We start from the raw sequence: 12,430 nt of genomic DNA, 5'->3' as shown, positions 1-12,430 counted from the left end.
CTAACGGAATGCTGTGCCAAGATTTGACAAATGTGTATCATGTATACAGCAGCAAAAGTCACATTAATTGAGCAAAAGCATGCCAACTGCAAACCTTTACTAATGCAGTGTTTGTGTCCAAGACACTAATTTAGGAGTTGTTTAAAGTGTGTTTAGCAAGTTTAGTTTCCTTGTTTATCTTGCTCATCCTAATTCAGGTTGACATTTACTGTAACTGTAGAACTAGAGAAAGGACCCAGAGTAAGGCATAATCATATTACAAGTTGAGTATCCCCTTGTACGCATCTTTGGCACAGTTTACATGCAGTTTTGGTGCAGCTGTACGGACAGAAATCTGATGAAAAATGCATGTCCATTGACATACATGGAAAGCTAGATGTGCACCAAAACTAGATGTAAGACGGATGTAATTCTGATGTAAACTGTACCAAAGCAGCATGTAAGATGCATGCAAACTGCAGGTGGATAGGTGGGAATAGGTCCTTAATAAGGTAAGGCACCACCGAACACCAGTGTGTTTTAATTTACTAGAATTTATGTTTTTTCAATAAAAAAAAAAAAAAAGTTTGTCATTGAACTCTCTGTTGATCTGTTCTTCTTTTAAAACAAAATATGTTAATTAGTTTGGGCAACTATTATAGTTGTTTTTTCTAAACTTAAACCTCAGTATTCAGGTTTAATTGCAGTGTTGGCACTTTGAGGAAAAAAGTTGGCATGTATTGTGGTTTGGGCACTCGGACTCCTAAAGGTTCGCCATCACTGGCTTAGACTGACAGATGATCATTAGTGAATCGCTCCATCAGCCTGCTCAATGTTCTAATACCAGAGTACGAGCCAATCAGCGAGTCATGAGAAGTGATGCCCCACCAATACAGGGGGTTGCAAAGTCTCCAAAGACAACACGTTGTCTCCTGCACAACACTTTGCTACAATTGTATAAAAGTTTTTTTTTTGTTTTAAAAAAAATACAATAAGAAAATATTTTAGAAAACAGTTGCTCAGGAAGTGAAAAGTGCTGCTTCAAAAATACAGTGGTTTGCAATGTCACCATAATGTACAGCACAACTAAATAAAAATGCATTGTTTTTTAAAATCCAAATAGAAAATCTTTAAGCAAACAGTTGCTCAGGGAGTGAAAAGTGCTCCCAAACAATACAGTGGAATTCTAAGCCACCAAGGTCAGTACATTTCAAATCCTGGAAAACTGCAAAAATAAGCATTTTTTTTTGCCTTAAATCTTTTGAAATATCTTTTAGAGAACAGTTGTGTAGCTCCTGCACTTTTTAGCTATTTTCATGTGGCAGCAATTTTTTATGTCCTGCTGAACTCTACTAAATTTTTTTTGAATATATATATATATATATATATATATATATATATATATATATATATATATATATATATATATATATATAAAATATGTTGTTTTTTTTTTACATTCATAATTTATGTCTTGTTTTGTCATATGAACGTTAAGCATAAAGAATGACAGTAGGGTGAATCCAATAAAGAATATAAATTGCTATTTAGCTGTCTGTAATCTGTGTTAAATCACTGCCATATTGAATACTTATGTTATAACTAAATATTCACTGATTGTTGTCATGCATGTAAGATATTATTATTAATAGTCACAATAAATTATATTTTTATAATCAATTTGTGATTAATGGGTGAAATAAAAATCCTCTAATGAAACGAATTCCAGGATCTATGAGAATTTAAAATAGTTGGTAGTTCTCAGCTTTAAATTAATATAATCGGGGAAACAGTGCCAAGATATGAATTTTGATATATTAAAAAATAATTTTTGATAATTTTTATGAAAAAAATATTTTTAATATTTATGACCCCATAAATATCCTCACAATTTACTTGGCTAGTTCTTGTTCCTGATCATAGCAGAGGGAGAGTCCTGGTCATGACAAAGGCTCGGCTACATAAGCTTCCTGGACACCATATATCTATCATTCTGTAAACATACTGCATCAGACTTATTGCTTTAACAAGGAGAACCACGTGGAGCTATAGACAGTGCTCCTAATGTTTAAAAATATTTAAACCGAAACATACCACTCCTATGCTGTGCTTCTCAAAGCATCAATTATGATATGTTTTATTCACCTGATTGATTCAATATTTGTTATTGATGTAATCCATGTTGTAAACTGATAAACTATTAGATTTAACACTTTCGATATTGTAATGTTACATGTATCAATGAAATGTATGTGCACATTTCCCCTACACACAAAACAGTCTTATAACAAAATATCCTCAAGATAAGAGCTCATTTATTTTAAGTCCAAATGTAAAAAAATAATAATTGAAACTGACAAATCAGGGCATGCATAGCAAATCAGGCAGTGGGATGAAGGGAGACGATGTTTCATGCAATGGAATAGTTATTACAATAATACATTGCAGTGCTAGCATCAGACAGAACTGAACTTCATTCTCTGTATTCTCTGTATGGGACATAGTCTTGGCTATGATGATACATCCCTCCTTCTGCCGTAGTTGCATAGCCCAGGTACTGATTGAACTCGGCTTTGTAAACACGACGCAGTGTATTAACATGCTGCATGGAAGGTTCTACTCTGGGTATGGACTTCGCCGGTTGGGAGAGATACCCTGGCAGTACCATGTCATGCCTTCTGGATACATATGATTGTTCATAATACATTTGTGGAGGCTGTTGGTACCCAATCATATTGTTCATTGGGCTACCTAGGCCCATCTCTTCAGCCTGGGACAATTGATGAGATGCAAGGACTCTGCTGGTGGGAATTGGTGGTATTGTATGAATAGGGCACCACTTCTTGGGCAGAAGATGTAAAATACAAAGAGTCAGCTTCAGCCAAATTCACGGGTGACACTTCCGGTGTGGGCAAGCTGTAGTCGCAGTGGTGGTCTCTATAGTGAATGGTGCTCTGTGGAAGCTTAGAATGGCAATAGGACTGGTCTTGGTTATAGCCCATACTGAAACTGTCCAAACACATCCTCCCATCAGTACTGGGCTGGGCTGGCTGTTCCTTTATGCCAATAAATCAATTTCTTCATTTGATCCAGTTTATGTTTTTAGGCTTGAATTGGTGATTTGTTTCGTCCTGGGTGTGCTGCTCTTTCAGTCTCTCCGCCTCCACAAAAAAGGCTGTTTTTCAGTTCTTGTTAAAGCCCTCCATGCTTTCCCTGCAGAGGAGACAAAAAAAACATAATCAATTAGGATTTCAGCCATGGGAGATCGTGTAAAACTGTTTGTAACAAATGTTTAAAATCCATAACCCAGCCTGGTGGATGCAATGCATCCCGGTGTCCCTGTTAGGTACATTGTTACACTGAACATTCGTAGTAAGAACGCTGATAAAGTTCAAATTATTAAGAATAGCAGGAGAATTAAATGTCATCTCAGGAAACAATATATTATACATTTCATACATTAATAAAGTTATCATATTTACTAATAGTTAAGAATCCAGTTTAATAAAGATAAAACATGAACAAAAAATATTTTTAAAAAAATTATAAAAATCAAACTAACACAAAATATTTTCCTAAAAATTAAAAAATAAATGTGTCAGTAATTCTAAAATATAAGAGTTTGTCATTTAATACAATGTTCAGACAGAAGGTGTAAAGTTGCCTTTTCTTACCTAGTATTTTGCTAAGCTCTCCTTTCGGAAGGCCTGGGTTCTGCTGTGCCAGCCGCTTTCTCTCGTCCATGGCCCAGACCACCGAGTCTCCACTTGGCTCCTCATGTTGGCAGATTCTGCTCTCATTTTGCTGCTCATGGCTTAGACTGAGAGGTGATAACTAGTGAATCGCTCCATCAACCTGCTCAAAGTTCTAATACCAGAGTACAAGCCAATCAGCGAGCTAAGGGGCGGAGCTTCACCTGAACTGTGCAACAGGCAACACTGTGATTGGTTGTCTTTGTTCTCCTTCTCCCCTCCCACAGGCAGGTATCAGCACATTGGGGGCTGGTGGCAGAGGTAGGTAGGCAGCCCAGCCCCATAGTGTTAGTTTCAGGGTTTGTACAATATAAGGGGGGATTTCCTCTATCACATTCAGGTCAGACTAATAAACTCAGAGCACAGTATTGGGAGTTACCATGATCCCACATTTATAATTTATTATCAATTAAACATCAATGGTGGGAAAAGTCCTGGGACGTTCAATAGAAAGCACTGACATGTATCCTGTCTGCCAATAGAGCGCTGTATTCTACTGAGGAATAGTGATGTCGCGAACATAAAATTTTCAGTTCGCGAATGGCGAACGCGAACTTCCGCAAATGTTCGCGAACGGGCGAACCGGGCGAACCGCCATAGACTTCAATAGGCAGGCGAATTTTAAAACCCACAGGGACTCTTTCTGGCCACAATAGTGATGGAAAAGTTGTTTCAAGGGGACTAACACCTGGACTGTGGCATGCCGGAGTGGATCCATGGCAAAACTCCCATGGAAAATTACATTGTTGATGCAGAGTCTGGTTTTAATCCATAAAGGGTATAAATCACCTAAGATTCCTAAATTGTTTGGAATATCGTGCTTTAAAACATCAGGTATGATGTTGTATCGATCAGGTAGTGTAAGGGTTACGCCTGCTTCACAGTGACAGACCAAACTCCCCGTTTAATGCACCGCAAACAACCACAAACAGTCCATTTGCACAACCGCAAACTCCCCATTTGCACAAGGTTGGATACCAAGCTAGCCATGTCCCGTTCCTTGTCCTCACTGATGTCGTTGATGGTCTCTTCCTCCACCCAGCCACGTACAACACCAAGGGTCGCCGAAAGGTGACAACAAGCCCCCTGGGACGCCTGCTGTGTTTGGTCTTCCACCTCCTCAAAGCCACCTTCCACCTCTGACTCCTCTTCTTCAGACTCCTATCTCTGCGTTGCCTCTCTCTGCGTTATTATAAGGTATGTTAAGTAGTACTATTCCTATCAGTTTAATCCCTGTTACGTCCCCTATCAGGGGACGTGTATATAAGGCATCGATTTTAGGAAGCGGGAGATGGAAAAAGATGCTTGGTCGGTCCTCCTACTTCAAATTTGGGGCACTGCGCGTGCAATCTAATGTGCCACCAGATAGGAGTAGTGTGTTAAGTAGTACTATTCTTATCAGTTTAATCCCTGTTACGTCCCCTATCAGGGGACGTGTATATAAGGCATCGATTTTTAGGAAGCGGGAGATGGAAAAAGATGCTTGGTCGGTCCTCCTACTTCAAATTTGGGGCACTGCACGTGCAATTTAATGTGCCACCAGATAGGAGTGGTGTGTTAAGTAGTACTATTCCTATCAGTTTAATCCCTGTTACGTCCCCTATCCGGGGACGTGTATATAAGGCATCGATTTTAGGAAGCGGGAGATGGAAAAAGATGCTTGGTCGGTCCTCCTACTTTAAATTTGGGGCACTGCACGTGCAATCTAATGTGCCACCAGATAGGAGTGGTTTGTTAAGTAGTCCCCCTCATCAGGCCTTTTTTAGTCGAATGTATCGCCCACTGTCAGTCCCTTCGGGATCCATCCCTCATTCATCTTAATAAAGGTGAGGTAATCTAGACTTTTTTGACCTAGGCGACTTCTCTTCTCAGTGACAATACCTCCTGCTGCACTGAAGGTCCTTTCTGACAGGACACTTGAAGCTGGGCAGGCCAGAAGTTATATTGCAAATTGGGATAGCTCAGGCCACAGGTCAAGCCTGCACACCCAGTAGTCAAAGGGTTCATCGCTCCTCAGAGTGTCGATATCTAAAGTTAAGGCAAGGGAGTCTGCTACCTGTCGGTCGAGTCGTTCTCTGAGGGTGGACCCCGAAGGGCTGTGGCCATGCGTAGGACTTAAAAGGCTCCGCATGTCCTCCATCAACAACACGTCTGTAAAGTGTCCTGTCCTTGCCGGCGTGGTCGTGGGAGGAGGAGGATTACTTTCACCTCTTCCCCAGTTAGATTCCTGTAGTGCTGTGACATCACCCTTATATGCTGTGTAAAACACACTTTTTAATTGATTTTGGAACTGCTGCATCCTTTCCAACTTGCCGTAATTCGGTAACATTTCAGGCACTTTCTGCTTATACCGGGGTCTAGTAGAGTGGACACCCAGTACAGGTCGTTCTCCTTCAGCCTTTTTATATGAGGGTCCCTCAACAGGCATGACAGCATGAAAGACCCCATTTGCACAAGGTTGGAGGCCGAGCTACTCATGTCCTATTCCTCGTCCTCAGTGATCTCTCTGAAGGTATGTTCTTCCCCCCAGCCACGTACAACACCACGGGTACGAGATAGGTGACAACGAGCACCCTGGGATACCTGTTGTGGCTGGTCTTCCTCCTCCTCCTCAAAGCCACATTCCTCCTCTGACTCCTCTTCCTCACAATCCTCTTCCAGCGTTGCCGCAGGTCCAGCAAGCGATGCTGATAAGGCTGTTTCTGGTGGTGATGGTGACCACAACTCTTCCTCTTCACGCTCATCTACGGCCTGAACCAGCACTCTTCGCAGGGCACGCTCCAGGAAGAAAACAAATGGTATGATGTCGCTGATGGTGCCTTCGGTGCGACTGACTAGGTTTGTCACCTCCTCAAAAGGACGCATGAGCCTACAGGCATTGCGCATGAGCGTCCAGTAACATGGCAAAAAAAATTCCCAGCTCCGCAGAGGCTGTCCTAGCACCCCGGTCATGCAAATAATTTTTCTTGTTGGAGGAGGCGGTCGAACATTAGGAGTGTTGAATTCCAACGTGTTGGGCTGTTGCAAATCAAGCGCCTCACTGGCATGTTGTTTCGCCGCTGGATATCGGAAAAGTGCGCCATGGCCGCGTAGGAACGCCTGAAATGGTCACACACCTTCCTGGCCTGCTTAAGGACGTCCTGTAAGTCGGGGTACTTATGCACAAAGCGTTGTATGATCAGATTACACACATGTGCCATGCACGGCACATGTGTCAACTTGCCCAAATGCAATGCCGCCAACAAATTTCTTCCGTTGTCACAAACCACTTTGCCGATCTCCAGTTGGTGCAGAGTCAGCCACTGATCCACCTGTGCGTTCAGGGCGGACAGGAGTGCTGGTCCGGTGTAACTCTCTGCTTTCAGGCAAGTCAACCCCAAGGTGGCGTGACACTGCTGTATCCGGGATGTGGAACAGTACCTGGGGAGCTGGGGGGGGGTGCCATTGATGTGGAGCAAGACGCAGCAGCAGAAGAGGACTCAGCCGAGGAGGTTATGGAAGAAGATGGAGTAGGAGGAGTAGAGGAGGTGGCAGCAGACCTGCCTGCAAGTCGTGGTGGTGTCACCAACTCCTCTGCAGAGCCACGCATTCCATGCTTGCCAGCCGTCAGCAGGTTTACCCAATGCGCAGTGTAGGTGATATACCTGCCCTGACCATGCTTTGCAGACCAGGTATCAGTGGTCAGATGGACCCTTGCCCCAACACTGTGTGCTAGACATGCCATTACTTCCTTTTGCACAATCGAATACAGGTTGGGGATTGCCTTTTGTGCAAAGAAATTTCGGCCGGGTACCTTCCACTGCGGTGTCCCAATAGCTACAAATTTTTTGAATGCCTCAGACTCCACCAGCTTGTATGGTAAAAGCTGGTGGGCTAAGAGTTCAGTCAAGCCAGCTGTCAGACGCCGGGCAAGGTGGTGACTTTGTGACATTGGTTTCTTACGCTCAAACATGTCCTTGACAGACACCTGACTGTGGGCAGATGAGCAGGAACTGTTCAAGGCGAGAGACGGAGGGGCGGATGGTTGAGAGGGGGCAAGGAGGACAGCAGTGGTTAATGTGGCTGAAGATGCTGGTCCAGGAGGAGGATGGCGGCTTTGAGTTTGTGTGCTGCTTGCACTCATGTGTTGATCCCATAGGCGTTTGTGATGTGCGATCATGTGCCTTCGCAAAGCAGTTGTACCTAGGTGGGTGTTGGACTTCCGACGACTCCGTTTCTTTTGGCACAGGTTGCAAATGGCATCACTGTTGTCAGAGGCAGACACACAAAAAAAATGCCTCACTGCTGAGCTCTGCAATGACGGCATTTTGGTGGTGGCAACAGCATGCGTTGATTGGCGTGCTGTGTGGCTGACCCCAGGTGCCGATGCATGCTGTCTGACTGTGCCACTAGCTCCTTGCGACGACCTCCCCCTGCTTCCAACTCATCTCCCCCTTCTCCTCTCTGTCTCCCCATCTGAACTTTCCCCCTGTTCTTCATCTCTTCTAGCGGGCACCCACGTGACATCCATGGACGCATCGTCATCATCAACCGCTTCACTTCTATCTGACAACTTGTATCTGTACAACATCATCATCATCACACCGTACGTGTGTAATGCTGCCTGACTGAGACATATCCCTGTTATCTACATCCTCTGGCAATAATGGTTGCGCATCACTCATTTCTTCCAACTGATGTGTAAATAACGCCTCTGACATACCAAGTGAAGCGGCTGTGGTGCTAGTGTTGGTGGTGGCGGCAGGCGGGCGAGTGGTAACTTGAGAGGTGCCCGAAGCTAAGCTGGAGGAGGATGGTGCGTCGAGGTTCCGAGCAGAAGCTGTAGAAGATTGGGTGTCCTGTGTTAGCCAGTCAACTATGTCCTCAGAACTTTTCAAGTTCTAGGGCCAAAGGGAATCACAGCACCACGACCACGACGGCCCCTGCGGGGTGGCCTGCCTCTGCCTGTCATTTTTTTTTCGATTAGTGGTACTATGTGTGCAAGCTACTGTGACAACAGATATGAGTGGCACTGGTGTGACACTATGCCCTGGCAGGCCCTGAAACGCACACTAGTGAAGGAAACTGACTGCTATTATATTACAGTCCAAAAAGTTTTTTTTGTTAAATGCAAGCTATTGTGACACCAGTGAGTGAGTGGTGGCACTGGGCAGGCCCTGAAACACACACTAGTGAAGGAAACTGACTGCTATTATATTACAGTCAAAAGAGTTTTGTTTTTTTTAAATGCAAGCTATTGTGACACCAGGGAATGAGTGGTGGCACTGGGCAAGTGGGCACAGTATATGCTGTGAGCCTGACACACAGGCTGGCAGGCAGGCAACTGCAATTACATTACACAGAAAAAAATAAATACAAAGCAGAATGATATTCTAGCCCTAAAAATGGCTTTTTGGGGTGCTGTCCTTACAGCAGAGATCAGACGAGTCCTTCAGGACTGTAGTGGACACTGAATACCCTAGCCTGGCTATCAATTTCCCTATCAAATCAGCAGCAGCTACACTGTCCCTACTCTCACTAAGAATGTAGCTTCACAATGAATGTAAAAGGGATACTGTCCAGGAAGCGGGAGGAAGTCTGGGAGGGAGGGTCTGCTGCTGATTGGCTGGAATGTGTCTGCTGACTGTGAGGTACAGGGTCAAAGTTTACTCAATGATGACGAATAGGGGGCGGACTGCACAGCGCATGTGTTCGCGATCCATGGCAAACGCGAACAAGTGATCTTCGCCAGGAACTGTTCGCCAGCGAACAGTTCGGGACATCACTACTGAGGAATATTAAACATTAAGGTGCTGGCCTGGGGGAAGCGAGGGGGGCAGGGAGAAGTCTGGGTTAGTCTCGGTGCTTTCACACATCCAACTCACTGATCAGATTTCCAATTCTAGAATTATCAATCTAATCAATGAGCATTACAAGTGACCTGTATTGATTAACGTCATAAAGTAACAAACATCCCATCAATAAAAGGAGCCTTATTATTATTATTATTATTATTGCCATTTATATAGCGCCAACAGATTCCGTAACTATAAATAGGACAATTACAAATAAACTTACAGGAACAATAGGTTGAAGAGGACCCTGCTCAATCGAGCTTACATTCTATAGGAGGTGGGGTGTAAAACACATTAGGACAGGAATTTGTAATCAAATAAGGTGGGCTGCCCTTTAGGAGAGGGCAAGAGACAGGTATGTGAGGTAGGGGTTAGTCTTGGAGGCCATAAGCTTTCCTAAAGAGATGGGTTTTAAGGCACTTCTTAAAAGATGCAAGACTAGGGGAGAGTCTGATGGCGGTAGGCAGGCTATTCCATAGGAAGGGAGCCGCCCGCGAGAAGTCCTGCAAGTGCGAGTTGGCCGTACGGGTGGTGGTCACGGGCAGAGCGGAGAGACCGAGAAGGGACATACCTATAGATCTGTGAGGAGATATAAGAGGGGCTAGAGTTGTTCAGTGCGTTATAGGTGTGAGTTAGTACCTTGAATTGACTCCTATAGCATACAGGAAGCCAATGTAAGAACTGGCAGAGGGGTGAGGTGTGAGAGAAATGACTAGAGAGGAAAATCAGTCTAGCAGCAGCGTTCATTACGGACTGTAGGGGTGCAGTACGGCTTTTGAGAAGACCAATCAGGAGAGGGTTACAATAATCCATGCAGGAAATTACTAGAGCATGGACAAGCTCCTTGGTAGTATCTGGTGCAAGAAAGGGGCGGATGCAGGCTATGTTTTTAAGATGGAATCTACAGGATTTGACAACATGCTGGATGTGAGGCTCAAAGGTGAGACCAGAGTCAAGTATGACGCCAAGACAGCGCGCTTGCAAGGATGGACTGATGTGGGTACCACAAACTTGAAGGGAGAGCGCAAGAGGAGGATCAGTATTAGGAGGAGGAAAGACAAGGAGCTCAGTTTTAGAGAGATTGAGTTTCAGAAAGCGGGAGGACATCCAGTCGGAGATGGAAGAAAGGCAAGCAGTGACACGTTGCAGGACGGCAGGGGAGAGGTTCGGAGAGGAGAGATATAGCAGGGTGTCATCAGCATAGAGGTGGTAGTGGAATCCAAAAGAGGTCATAAGTTTGCCAAGAGAGGCAGTATAAAGAGAAAATAGAAGGGGACCAAGGACAGAGCCTTGGGGGATTCCAACCGAGACAGGACGAGGGGAAGAGGTATCATTAGATATAGAGACACTGAATGAGTGTTGGGAGAGATAAGAGGAAAACCATGAGAGGACAGAGTCACAGAGACCAAGCGATTGAAGAGTTTGAAGAAGGAGAGCATGATCAACGGTGTCAAAGGCTGCTGAGAGGTCAAGAAGAATAAGTAGGGAGTAGTGGCCTTTGGATTTAGCTGCGATTAGGTCGTTAGCAACTTTGATAAGGGCAGTCTCTGTAGAGTGGAGAGGGCGGAAGCCAGATTGAAGGGGGTCAAGGAGAGAGTTGGAATTGAGGAAATGAGACACACGGGTAAAGACAAGTCTTTCCAGAAGCTTTGAGGAAAAAGGGAGCAGGGATATGGGACGGTGGATGGGTCGAGGGATGTTTTTTTTAGTATAGGTACTACAGTGGCATGTTTAAGGTCAGCAGGGACGATGCCAGAAGAGAGAGAGCAGTTGAAGATGTGTGTTAAAGAAGGCACGAGAAAAGTGGAGAGAGATCTGATAAGGCGAGATGGGACAGGATCGAGCGGGCAAGTGGTGGGGCGAGAGGAGCAAAGAAGAGCAGACACCTCTTGGTCAGTACAAACAGAGTATAGGCACTCGCTATAGTGGTATAAGTGATATATGATGGGCAGCAGTGACCAACACAAGGATTCCCCACCTTATGATAAAACAATAGTGAACAAAAAGAAAAAAGAAAACCGCGCCCTTATTTGGATACGAACATACGTACTCAAATCCTTATGGTCATACAATTTCAATGGTATACCTAAAAAAAAAGAAGAATATACAAAATAATAGTGTAACCCTGTAGGTAATCCAAAAACAATAGAGAAAACATATGGATATACACTCACATTTGGCAGAGCTAAATACAGAGCTCTGCTGTTTTAGCGCATAGACGGAATGATCCCCGTCCTAGGATAAATATGAGGTGGTCCACGTCTTGATGGTCTCAAACAGAAAAAACAGACAGGAGAATCCACATAGTGTAGTAAATACCAATATTGATATGGGTGACAAGTGAATAGAAAATATCGTACTCACATTTACCAGAGCGTACCTCGCTCTAGTTAGTAGCGCATAGGTGGTATAATCCCCACCAAGGAACAAAGATGTAAACCAGGAACAAAATATATAATGGAAATCTCAGAGTAATAAAAAATAAAATATAACTATTTATTATACATATAAATCAATAAAAAACTATGTAAATAAAATACTCTATGAGAAAGTCCATAAAAAATCCACTTTACGCGTTTCACCTATGGAGGCTTCTTCAGAAGTGTGGATAAAGTCCTGGTAATGTCAAAATATATATAAAATGCAATAAGAACAATTAGCTTCATGTGGTAAGAAGATTGATTCACTTACTGTATCCTGGTTTCGCGCGCGCTGCCAAACCGGAAGTGACGCGGCGCCATATTAGCCAATAGTAGGTTTAAGGAAGTGGGCTATTCTAACCGCCGGTGGAACGCACGCATCATACCGGAAATGACGCGGCGTGACCGGACGGTGGTGTTCTGTGCGTTTCAGCGTGGAACGCAT

At 44.1% G+C, this 12,430-nt stretch overlaps 1 pseudogene; it reads right to left on the bottom strand.

Moving 5' to 3' along the window:
• Window positions 1–2,452: 2,452 nt before the first annotated feature.
• LOC134609347 (transcription factor Sox-17-alpha-like) lies at window positions 2,453–12,430 on the bottom strand (annotated as a pseudogene).

This window comes from Pelobates fuscus, chromosome 4 (genome assembly GCF_036172605.1).
Source record: "Pelobates fuscus isolate aPelFus1 chromosome 4, aPelFus1.pri, whole genome shotgun sequence".
Lineage (NCBI taxonomy): Eukaryota > Metazoa > Chordata > Amphibia > Anura > Pelobatidae > Pelobates > Pelobates fuscus.
Note: the sequence above shows the minus strand (reverse complement) of the source record. Positions and strands in the feature narration are given on the sequence as shown.